Source organism: Camelus dromedarius, chromosome 19 (assembly GCF_036321535.1).
Source record: "Camelus dromedarius isolate mCamDro1 chromosome 19, mCamDro1.pat, whole genome shotgun sequence".
Taxonomy (NCBI): domain Eukaryota; kingdom Metazoa; phylum Chordata; class Mammalia; order Artiodactyla; family Camelidae; genus Camelus; species Camelus dromedarius.
The window spans coordinates 19,762,580-19,773,330 of NC_087454.1; the positions used below are offsets into that span (position 1 = coordinate 19,762,580).

The following is a 10,751-nucleotide window of genomic DNA, read 5'->3' on the forward strand; positions in this document are numbered from 1 at the left end:
AGATTCTTTTGTTTTATCTTGCTTTTGATTTTTAGGAAATGCCTTTTCAAGTTAATTTTGTTTTACTTATGTAAAATATTTACATAGTTCTAAATTCAGATCTACAAAACAAGATGCATCAGAGAAACCTAGTTTCTGTCCCTATCTCCTCACTCTGTTCTCCTTCCTCCATAGATAGCCATTTTAAAAAGCTTTTGGCTGATGAGATATATAGTATTTAAAAATATTATTTTTTAAGTTGACAGATCTACACACAGTTTCATTTTGCTTTTTCTACTTCAAAATGTACACTGGTCATCACTCCATGGCATTATGTAGAGGTCGTTTTTCATTCCTTTTTTTATGCTCCACAGTATTTCATATTTAATTCAGCCAGCCCCCTATTGTTAGATATTTGAGTTGTTTCTAGTCTTCTGCTGTTACAAACAGGGCTGCAATAAATAACCTTATGCAAACACTTTCCATATATTTGTCAGTGATTTTTTGGGATAGCTTCCAAGAAGTGGTATTGCTGGACCAAAAAGGAAATGTATATGTAACTTTGCTAGTTATTGCCAACTAAATTCCCCTCTGTAGGAGTTGCCTCGTTTTGCATTCCCACCAACAGTGTACTTGAATGTCTGCTTCCCCACAGCTTTGCCAGCATAGTGTGTTGACAAGCTTTTGGATTTTTGCCCACCTGATAGGTAAAAAATACTACCTTGGTATAGTTTTGATTTGTATTTTTGTTATGAGAGGCAAGTTGAACATCTTAGTATGTGTGATGAGGTCCTTTACATTTCTATCTGGAGCTGTTTGTTCACATCTCTTGCAATTTTTAAGTTGAGTGTCTGGGAGTGGAAAAAATTTCCCTTCTTCCCTTCTATGTTCTTTGGCTGGTCTAATAGTGAAACTGACATAAGGTGGATGAACAAGAGAAAAAACAAATTTGGGACATTTAAGAGCCCTTAAAAATATGAAACTCAAAGGCAGTGTGCAATTGAGGCTTATATGCCATCCTGAGCTAAGGAATGAGCTCGGGGACTGGGGCTTGAAGGGGAGGTGGGTAATTCACAGGAGGCTGAGAAGAGCAGATGTTTGGTCATTAGATGTTTGCCCTGCCAAGCAGGTAAGTCTTTCAGATGAAAAAGCTCTTGGCGGGGGCGGGGGGGGGGGGAAGGTGTAGCTCAATGTTAGAATGCACGCTTAGCCTAGCCGGTGTGAGGTACTGGGTTCAATCCCAAGTACTGCCATTAACATAAATAAACCTAATTACCCCCCCCCTGAAAAAAAAGCCACAACAAACAAACAAAAACAATTTTTAAAAAGGTGAAAAAGCTCTCCCTGGTTATAGCTCTCTTTCTGGGCCAGACCCCCTATCTAAACTCTTTTAAGCAGTTAAGGGAGAGGTAAAAAGCTTTTCCTGAGTCTCCTGGGTCTTGATTGCTTTCAGCTCAAAACAGTCCACATGCCAAAGTGACACATTTTTGGGTTGCCTATTTAGCTCCCCTTCAAGTTGTTGGTTCTTTTCCCTCTACTTTTAGAAGCTCTTCATATTTTGGGGATGTTAGCCACTCGTCTGTGATATGTTTGTCATTTTACTTTGCTTATAATAATGTTTTTTCTTATAAAAGATTTTGCTTTTACATTTTTATGTAGTCAGATCTATTCATCTTCTCCTTCAATGGCAGCTGGATTTTTAGTCATAGTTATAAAAGTCTTCTCCACTCTCAAGTTATAGAGAAATTCACCCATTTCCCTCAGTACTTATTACATGGTTTCACTTTATATTTTTTTAACATTCTGTATGGACCTTATCCTTTTGTATGCTATGATAAATGGACCATTTTTTTTTTCATACAGAGTTTCAAATTTGATATTATTAGCTCCCTCCCCCAGCCTCCCTTCAGCTTGCCTTTTCCTGGACATTTTATTCTTTTCTAGGTTTGCCAAAGCTGGACATGGATCAAAATAAACATCTTTTTCAACTCTCGGTGTTTGCTTTCATATTGCTGTCTATTTTTCTTTCCTGGACTCTGTGATTTCTGCACAATGTTTTTCCAGCAATTCAAGGGAGTTATGACCTTTCGGGCTTCAGGAAGAATGGGCAAAAGACCTGTCCAGAGAGTGATTCAAGCTGGAGCAGGTTGTGCAGATGCCTGGGAGGGCTGGCTCTGCTTGGGGGTGGGGTGGAGAATGGCTTCCTGGCGCTGGGTGGGGGTTGGCGGGCATGTGGGGGGAGTGAAAGGATGTTCACATGTGTGGGACATTCAGCTCAGTTTTTGTTGGTGATCCACGTTTCCTGTTTCCACCCACCTCCCACTCTTGTTTTCCACATAAGGAAGTGCTTTCTAACTGGAGATGAATGGCATCAGAGGGAGGAGGAGAAGAGGGCAGAAGGAGGATGGAGTCCGGAGCTGGACCCTCTCCTCCTGTGTGCTCACACAGAAACCAGGGCAGATTCATATTGTTATACCACCTCCTGTTGATTAGCTATTTTCTACAACCAAGAGCTAAATGCTTTACAAGGGATGAACCACCTAATCTTGACCTGCTAGTCGGCTATGGTTGTTATTCCCAGAAAGGAAAATAAGCTCAGAGGTAAGGTTGCTCAGTTGGTAAGTAGCAGGATTTGAGTTTATAACACATCGAATTCCGGGCTCAACACTCCTAGGTCTGTAGCCTCCATAATGAAACGTTCACAGAGCCCTGTGGTTCTGCTCACTTTTCCATCAGGGACTGACCTGACCCACTTCCCCTGCGGACGCCCACGGAGCTCAGATGTGGGCAGCGTGGTTGGCTCTAGACTCTGCAGCCATCACGCTGGGTTGTAAGGCTCTGTGGCTGGGGGACAGGCATGTCATCTCTTATTCCATTGCCGGCACAGTGCCTGGTGCATGGTGGACACTCATTACATATCTGTTGCTGACTGAATAGATGAAAAGAAGGGGGAAAGGAATGTGGAGAGGAAGGGGCAGGAGTAGAGGAGACTCAGGGGAAGAGCGGAAGATTTATGGGTAAAGCAGTGGGGCTTGAGGGTGCTGGGCAGGTGGCCTGTGTTGCTGTCTGTTTAGAAGCACAGAAAAGGGGTTACTTGCACATCAAGGGTGGTTTCAATTTTTTTAGCAACTTGATCAGTGAGAAAATGACTGGTCAACTTCTGTCACTTATCTCTTTTTTCAGATGTAGTTTGTTTTCTGAACATAACATCTGATGGAGCCAGGACCTGCACAGAGCTCCCCTCTCTGCCTTTGAATGGGCATCTCTTCCTCCAGCCTTCAGATTTTGAACACTTCCTTTCCATAGCCAAACCTCAACCCCGCTTTCAACTGGAAAACAAAACAAACACACAAACAAAAGCCCTGACTGTCCTCGACAAACAAGCTAAGGTGCAGGAGGTGTTCAGCTCTCTCAGGTGGCAGAGAGCAGAGAGACTCCCAGGTTAGCTCGAGGGGTGGGCTTTTTGGAAGGCTACACAGGCGAGCAGGGAAAATAGCAAATGGTGTCCGCAGGCCTTGAGGAGCACCAGAGTGCCATTCAGGATAAACCGGCCATTGGACAGTGTGGCCTGGCCGAGGGGGGAAGCTGCAGTCAACGAGGATACGGCAGGAGCTCTTTGAATTCCACAGCCCTTCCAGGGCCTGAACAGCAGCCCTGTCTCCACATCAGCTCCAAACCCTGCTCCGCCTTCTCAGCTCTGTCTCCTCTGTCTCTTCTTTCTGCTCCAGTACCTCAGCTTCTACAAGCTGCCTGTTTTGTTTTGTTTTCTTTCTTTCTCTCTTTGTTCCTTTCTTTCTTTCTGCTTTAGGGTACAGTAAAATTATCATTTGGGGGAATATTTCTCTTTCATGAGAGAAAACTTTAACAAAAATTTTTTTCCATTTTTAAAAATGGAGTATAGTCAGTTTACAATGTTTCATCAATTTCTGGTGTACAGCATAATGTTTCAGTCACTCGTATACATACGTATATTCCTTTTCATCTTCTTTTTCATTATAGGTTACTACAAGATACTGAATATCGTTCCCTGTGTTATACAGTAGAAACTTGTTCATCTACAGAAAACTCTTTAATGTATCCTTTGCTTATATGAAATTAAGGCAGAGTCTGAACTGAGAGGCTGGTCAAAGAGATGTTATATTGTTGAGCGCAATGAAGAGAAAGGGTATGTTCCCTGAGCAGAGAGATGAGAACTGTGAGGAGTGGGGCGCTCTGGGGCAGAGATCATTTTAGGAACAGTCATCTGTGACACAGAATTCTACCTGTAACAGAGCAGGCCCCATGGGGCCTTCCCAGGGCAGACCCTTCCTCCATACCCTCAGCCTTAGCTCCTCTCTAAAGTACCTAGATAGCACCTGATGCACATTTTGTGACTTGTTTTACAAAAGTGAAAACCCCCCACCAAATGGAAGCTAACTACTTGAGGACCATGAGCACACAGCTCCCTCCCAGGCCTAAGGATTCATAATGTTAATCCTTGTGATACGTTACCTCACCATCAACCAGAGAGTTGTGTACGAGCTGATCACATACTCCACGACCCCTCTCCCTCACCTGGCCTTTAAAAATGCTTTGCTGAAACCCTTCAGGGAGTTTGAGGTTTTAGAGAACGAGCCACCTGTCCTCCTTGGACTGGCACTTTTACAATAAATGCTGCTCTTTCTTTCACCACAACCTGGTGTTAGTAGATTGACTTTACTGCGCTGGGCCAGCAGACCCAAGTTTGGTTCTGTAATATACCTTTTCCTGTGTTCTGGGCTATAATTCTGTTTCTTGACTGGCTTATCCATGGTTTAAGCCTCCACTGAGTTGATGCCTAGCCCGTTGTCAGCTTGTAAAGGAAGGGAGGGGCTGAAGAAGCTAGACCCCCACAGGGAGACGGTGAGAGAAAGGAGAAGGTGATATTGACCAGGAAAATGGTGGCACTTCCTGGATTAGGGCTCTGGACTTCCTGCAGTTGTAGAAAAGTGGGAGCCTGAATTATCTGACTATCAAAAGAAAAAGCGATGGCCAAAGGCTGAGAAATTTGTGGTCTTCCCTTCCACCATGTAGAGCCACTATTTGCCCCCAGTGCCTGCATATTCTTGTCTCTCTGTTGAATGACTCTAAATCCCCACCCTCTACCTAAAGCAGCCCTACTAAATCCTACCTTTCCAAATATCCTCCCTTTCATATGTTCTTCTCCATCTTCTCTGCCTTTTTCCTCTTTTCTTCACTGCTTCCCAACCTCTTGCTCTCATTCTTCAACATTTTTCCTCTTTATTTTTTTTTTCCCTCTTTCTATCTCACCATCTTTGGTCTTTTCTTTTCCACCTACCCCTCTTCCTTACCTACTTTCAGACAGCTCCTTGCTTTTTCCTTACTTTTCTTTGCAATGGCAACTTATCCCAACCCCTCACTATACTAGAGGGTGCCAACCGATGGCCTGCTGCCTGAATATCTGCAGAAACATGTAATTTGCTAACAGGATGTTTATTTAAAAATATTGAATGCACTCCCAACATTTAAAAATGGGAGATTGCACATAAAAATCCAGATTTCTAGATTTTAAAAATTCAGACTACCTGGCATGGTGGGGCCCACATTCATTGCTGGTGACAGTGGAGCTGGATGGCAGCTGTCCCTTTCAGGTCACTAGAGTCCATTTGGTGTCCCCAGCCTCCCTAACACTGAAGGAAAATGTTAATTGGCATTTATCATTTAGCTTGAACAGCTGTTTTTCCTCTAGCAGAGAAAGCTTAGTCCCTACCCACATGTTTACTCCAAAGTGGGAAAACAAAGAGACAGAAAGAGCCTTGTTTTTCTCACCCCTAGCATGCTATGACGTCATTAGCATTTCCTGTTTTGCCCTGGCAGGCAGTTTGCAACCTTTGCTATAGACAAAGACTCAGGTCTCTGTCTCCGGCTTTTTCTCCCTCTCACCTCTTTCTCCATTGTACATCCTCCTCCCACCTTCTGTTCATATGAAGATTAGTATTTAATGCATTGCTGTAAGGTTAAATAACTTCAAGTCCACTACTGAAACTGTTTCAGCCTTCAGTCTTTCAGAAAAGGTCTGTGAAAAAACATTGTATTTTTACAATAGTGTTTTGTGTGTGGACCTAGAAGAAGGTGAGCGCAGTTACTTGATCAAGAATCTATTACTCACAGGGAACTATATTCAGTTTCTTATAATAACATATAATGGAAAAGAATCTGAAAAGAAAAAATATATATGTATGTGTATGTATAACTGAATTACTTTGCTGTACACCTGAAATTAACATTGCAAGTCAACTACACTTCACTAAAAATTAAAAAAAAAAGAAGAAGCTGTTATTCATCTTGCTGTCTGTGTCAACCTATTCATGTGGATGAGATCTGAGAAACTCACTGAGCCAGCCCAAAGACAGCCTTCTTTTAGGGTCATTATCAGCTGGGGGATGGCATTTCCTTAGTAGTAACAGAAACCTGAAAAAAACAGTGACATAAACAAATTAGGAGAAAATTTTCCCACATTTAAAATGACTCTCAAGGACAGAAAGGGCCTCCTAATAGCATAGCAGGAACCTGGCTCCCTCCAGCCTCCTGAACCATCATCTACAGGGCTGACTCTGTCCTGCATCAAGAACCTCATTGCCTAATTTATTTTCCTCCTTGACACTTAGACATTCTGACATACTACATACATGTGTCTACTTGTTTATGATCTGTCTCCCCCAACCAGCCTGTCAGCTCAGTGAGGGTAGGGATTGCTGTCTGTTTTTTTCATGCTGATTCCCCAGCATGGAAAACAGCATGTCTTTGTTGAGTCAATGAATAAATGCTCTTGGGGTGACTGCTGGAACTCAAACCAGCACGTTTGTGTTTCTGGCAGGGAGAAGTAGGAGAGGAAAGGGCTAAAGTGGACCCAAGCCTGGAGGGTGGGTCTAGAAGAGAACTCTTCTGCAGGTCCATTCAGTCACTTAGGCTGGCACTCCCTTGGCCAGAACTCTGTCACACAGCTACTCCTTCCTGGATGAGAGGTTGAGAATAAAAAAAAATTTAAAGCAGAGGAGTATTGCTAATCGAAATAAACTGGGGTTCTGTGAGAAGGAGGAATGGGAGAAGGGAATTCGGGACACCGCAAGGTGGCTGTCTGATGCCCTCTCTTTGAATGCTTGGAGCTTCAGAGATCATCCGTGAGGCTTTTCACCAGGGCCCTCTGCACATAGGGAGGTCCCAGCTTTCTACTTTATTTACTCTGTGAGTAACATCAGCTTCCTTGAACTTCACCTCACTGTGATTCCTTAATTCTATACTTACTGTTTATTTGTTGGGCTTCTAAGATATAATTGCAATATAATTCCAGGAATTGTGAGTAATAAGACCCACCTACCCCAAGTCTGCCAACTGTCCCATTTTTAGGCATTATTTTTCTTACTGAAATATTCAATGGCTTAAACCTACCCTCCAGGCCCCCATCTGTGTTTGTGCACACTGCGTGCATGTGTGGATGTGTGTGTGCATGTGTGCGTGTGAACCTGTGTCCACACACCAAAAAAAGAAAAGGGAGGAAGCCTCTCCATGCCCCTTCCTTCTCCCTTCCAAGGCTGATGTTGTCCGGAGCCGGAAATGCTTTGATGCATAGAATGCGGGCCCGTGCACCCCAACAGGTAACCAGAGGTGCAGGGAGAGCTGGCCCTGAAGGCCCTGCCTGTGAGCTCATAAAGGTGATGTGTAGGGCTGAATTCCAGCTGGTGCTCATCTCCCTTGGCCTCCCCGGCATAGTGTGTGGGCTGTTTGCCTAGACGAAGGGGCCCTTTGTTGCCAAGCTTGTATGCCTATGGGCTGCCTGTGCCCAGAGGAAGTGCCTTTTCCTATTTAGTCACCCTGAGGAGGAGTCCTTAAAATGCACACAGAGGGTGAGGGTATAGCTTAGTGGTAGAGAGCATGCTTAGCATGCACGTGGTCCTGGGTTCAATCCCCAGTACCTCCATAAAAAAAAACAAAAAAAAACAAAAAAAAAACAAACCTGAAACAAATAAAATAAAATGCACACAAAGTCTTCCTGTGGGCTGGCTGCCGCCTCCTCTCCTGTATGCAGGTCAGTAGATTTCACCCCTGCTTGTCTTGAAAGCCAGGGATCTGTGCATCGTCACTGAACCACCCACGTACCCGTCTCTTCCTTCTTTCCTCCATCCAGTCAATGTTTGACTATGGAATGAAAATAAGCTGAAGACAGACACCTTCTGTTCTTCTCTTCAGACCGACACCTTCTGTTAGGAAGCCATCTCCCTGCCTCCCCAGACTGCTGCCGTGAGTGAGATGCAGCCAGTGCCCACGGGGTCCAGCCTACGCTGTGCTCCACTGAGGGACACTCAGGGAGGTCCCAGCCTAGCTCATGACGCATTTCCTAATTGCCTCTGCAGGTGACTGACCTCAGCCTTCCTCATTTTAATTCCATTTTAGAGAGTGACATCTTCTGATACCAACATCAAACTGGGATGAGCTGTTTGTGGAGCCCCACGTGCACTGGCCGCTCCTTCCAACTTAAACCTGTGAAGGTATGAAATAATCCAATCTTAAAATGCACAATGAATAATGAAAGTACTGAATAGTTAAAGAGCAGACTGGTTTTTAAAAAATGACAGGTTAGCCCGTGTATCAAATTAAGTCTCATAGAGAAGCTCACTATATTAAAAACAACGAAGGTGGATCTTCTGGGTGAAGAAGGCGGTGGGGTGGAGCCCTGCCCACTGTGTACCTGTCCAGATACTCATCAGAGCCCCTCAGGCATCTGGGTAGCTCTCTAAGGGTCGGTTGAACATAGTTTGCCAATACATAGGGTATTGGAAAGAACCCAGGCTTGGAATTAGGAAATGGTGTGAGTTCTTGCTTTGCTACTAACTCTCTCAGTGGCCTGGGGCAAGTGAAACCACCTGATCTCTCCCCGTCAGCCTCATGTCACCCACAGGAACAGGAGAACAAGTCATGTAGGTGCCTGGAGCTCAAATGGAGAATTACTCATATATCCCCTCCTCCTCATCTGCTCAGAATGTCCTTTCTCAGCAGCCTCCTCCATCTCGTCACTGGGCTGTGTACCTTGACATACTCTGGGAGGCAGAGCTGGTTGCCACGTCAAACTCCCTTATCCTCCTCTCCCTCAACAGTGGCGCCTCCTCAATCCTGTCTGGGTGTCCATGTGCTTGAAAACGCTTCCTTAGAACCCTTGCATCTAGAGGTGGCCACGTGACTATTTGGCTAATGAGTCATCAGCAGAATTTGACTTGGTGGGGCTTTCAGGAATTCAATTGCTTTTCTGATTGATTTAGGGGGAAAAAAAAGATAAATTCGGTTGCAGCATGCCTTTTGTTGTTCTTTTCTCTTCTTTTTTGCCTGAAATGTGGACGTGATGTCAGAGGCGGGAGCAGCCACCTTGCCCACATGAGGTGGAAAGATAGACATAAGGACATAGCAGGAGGTTAGATTCTTGGTGACTTCTTTGAGCAGCTGTGTCAGCCCTAGCTGTCTGCTCCAGTCTCCTTGAGTATTTTATAAGAAAAATAAACTCCTAATTGATTAAGCCAAACACAACTTCAACCAGGACACCTTCTCTCTATGTTGTTTTGTTTGGAGCTTCAGTAAACAGTGCCTGATGTAGTCCTGCCTTAAAGTGCTGCTCCCCCAAATTACTTCCTAGATGCAAAATCCATAAATATATACAAGAGGTGCCCATGTTACCCACTCCCTTAGGTGCTGCCAGGGCCTCTGGGAAACCAGACTCAGCCCCTGCTTCTCTGTGGGAGGACTGGACATAGCATCTTTGAGCTCCAGTCTCCTCCTCCATCATCTCAGGGAACTGGTAACTTCTTTGCAGGCATGATGTGTTAAAAGCCCCAACCTCATCCCTATGCTTTCCACCAGAAATTAACACATTATTGTAAACTGACTACACTTCAATTAAAAATAAAATGAAATAAAATAAAACAAAAACTTAAAAACCCCAACATCATTAGCAATTATAATTATTATCAGCATTCCTCATGACCTCAGGAACTTCAGGAATGCCTCAGGTTTTTCAGGGTCTTCCCAATGGGAGTTGGGAACATTTGCTGGTGAGCTCACCTCGGGAGGTCACCAGACCCTGAGCATTTTTATCCTCATGAAACCTCACTTCCTTCACTTAAGATAGAGAACTAGAAAGAGTGTTCTCACTTACTTACACCTGGGATAGGTAGGTGGGAGGTACCCACTCAGGCAACACGAGGGACAATAGTCCACCAAACTGGGAGAGATGGGTCAACACAGCAACAATCTCTTCCCTAGTGAGCACTGCCCTCCTTGGGGAACTGGCTGGACGTGGGGTCTCGGAGCCACTAAGACCCATCTTGCCCATAACAGCGAGAAAGGGAAGTTCCAAAAGAGGTGGAGTCTAAGTGGAGGTCTTTGAAGGGAAATGGGGCAGTGATTTTGCCTCGACTACCCACCTCCTTATAATAATAATGATAATAATGGTGTTTTAATAACCTTTCTCCCATGACCTTGCTTCTCACTATCTCCCAGGGTATCTCTATAATCTCAGTATTTGACCCTAGCTACAAGGATGTTTCCTATTAGTCTCTATTTTGCAATTCTCTTAAGATCTTCTAAGAGCCTTTTGCCATTGGTCACTCTTTTCTCTCTAGTCCTTATGTGTCATCTCTCTTTCTTGCTTATTTCTGTCTTATACTCACTCTTGAAATCTGTCTCAGAAGACTTTCTGAAGCCACCTTGGATGGAGACGTTTTCCTTCTCCCCAACCCCACAGCTCT

General features: G+C 44.3%; 1 long non-coding RNA gene across 1 annotated transcript; it reads left to right on the forward strand.

Moving 5' to 3' along the window:
* Window positions 1–3,173: 3,173 nt before the first annotated feature.
* On the forward strand, window positions 3,174–8,499 carry LOC116147767 (uncharacterized). The gene is made up of 3 exons (XR_010376745.1): window positions 3,174–3,420; window positions 3,979–4,144; window positions 8,410–8,499. It is a non-coding gene; the product is annotated as an uncharacterized LOC116147767 (long non-coding RNA).
* Window positions 8,500–10,751: the final 2,252 nt, after the last annotated feature.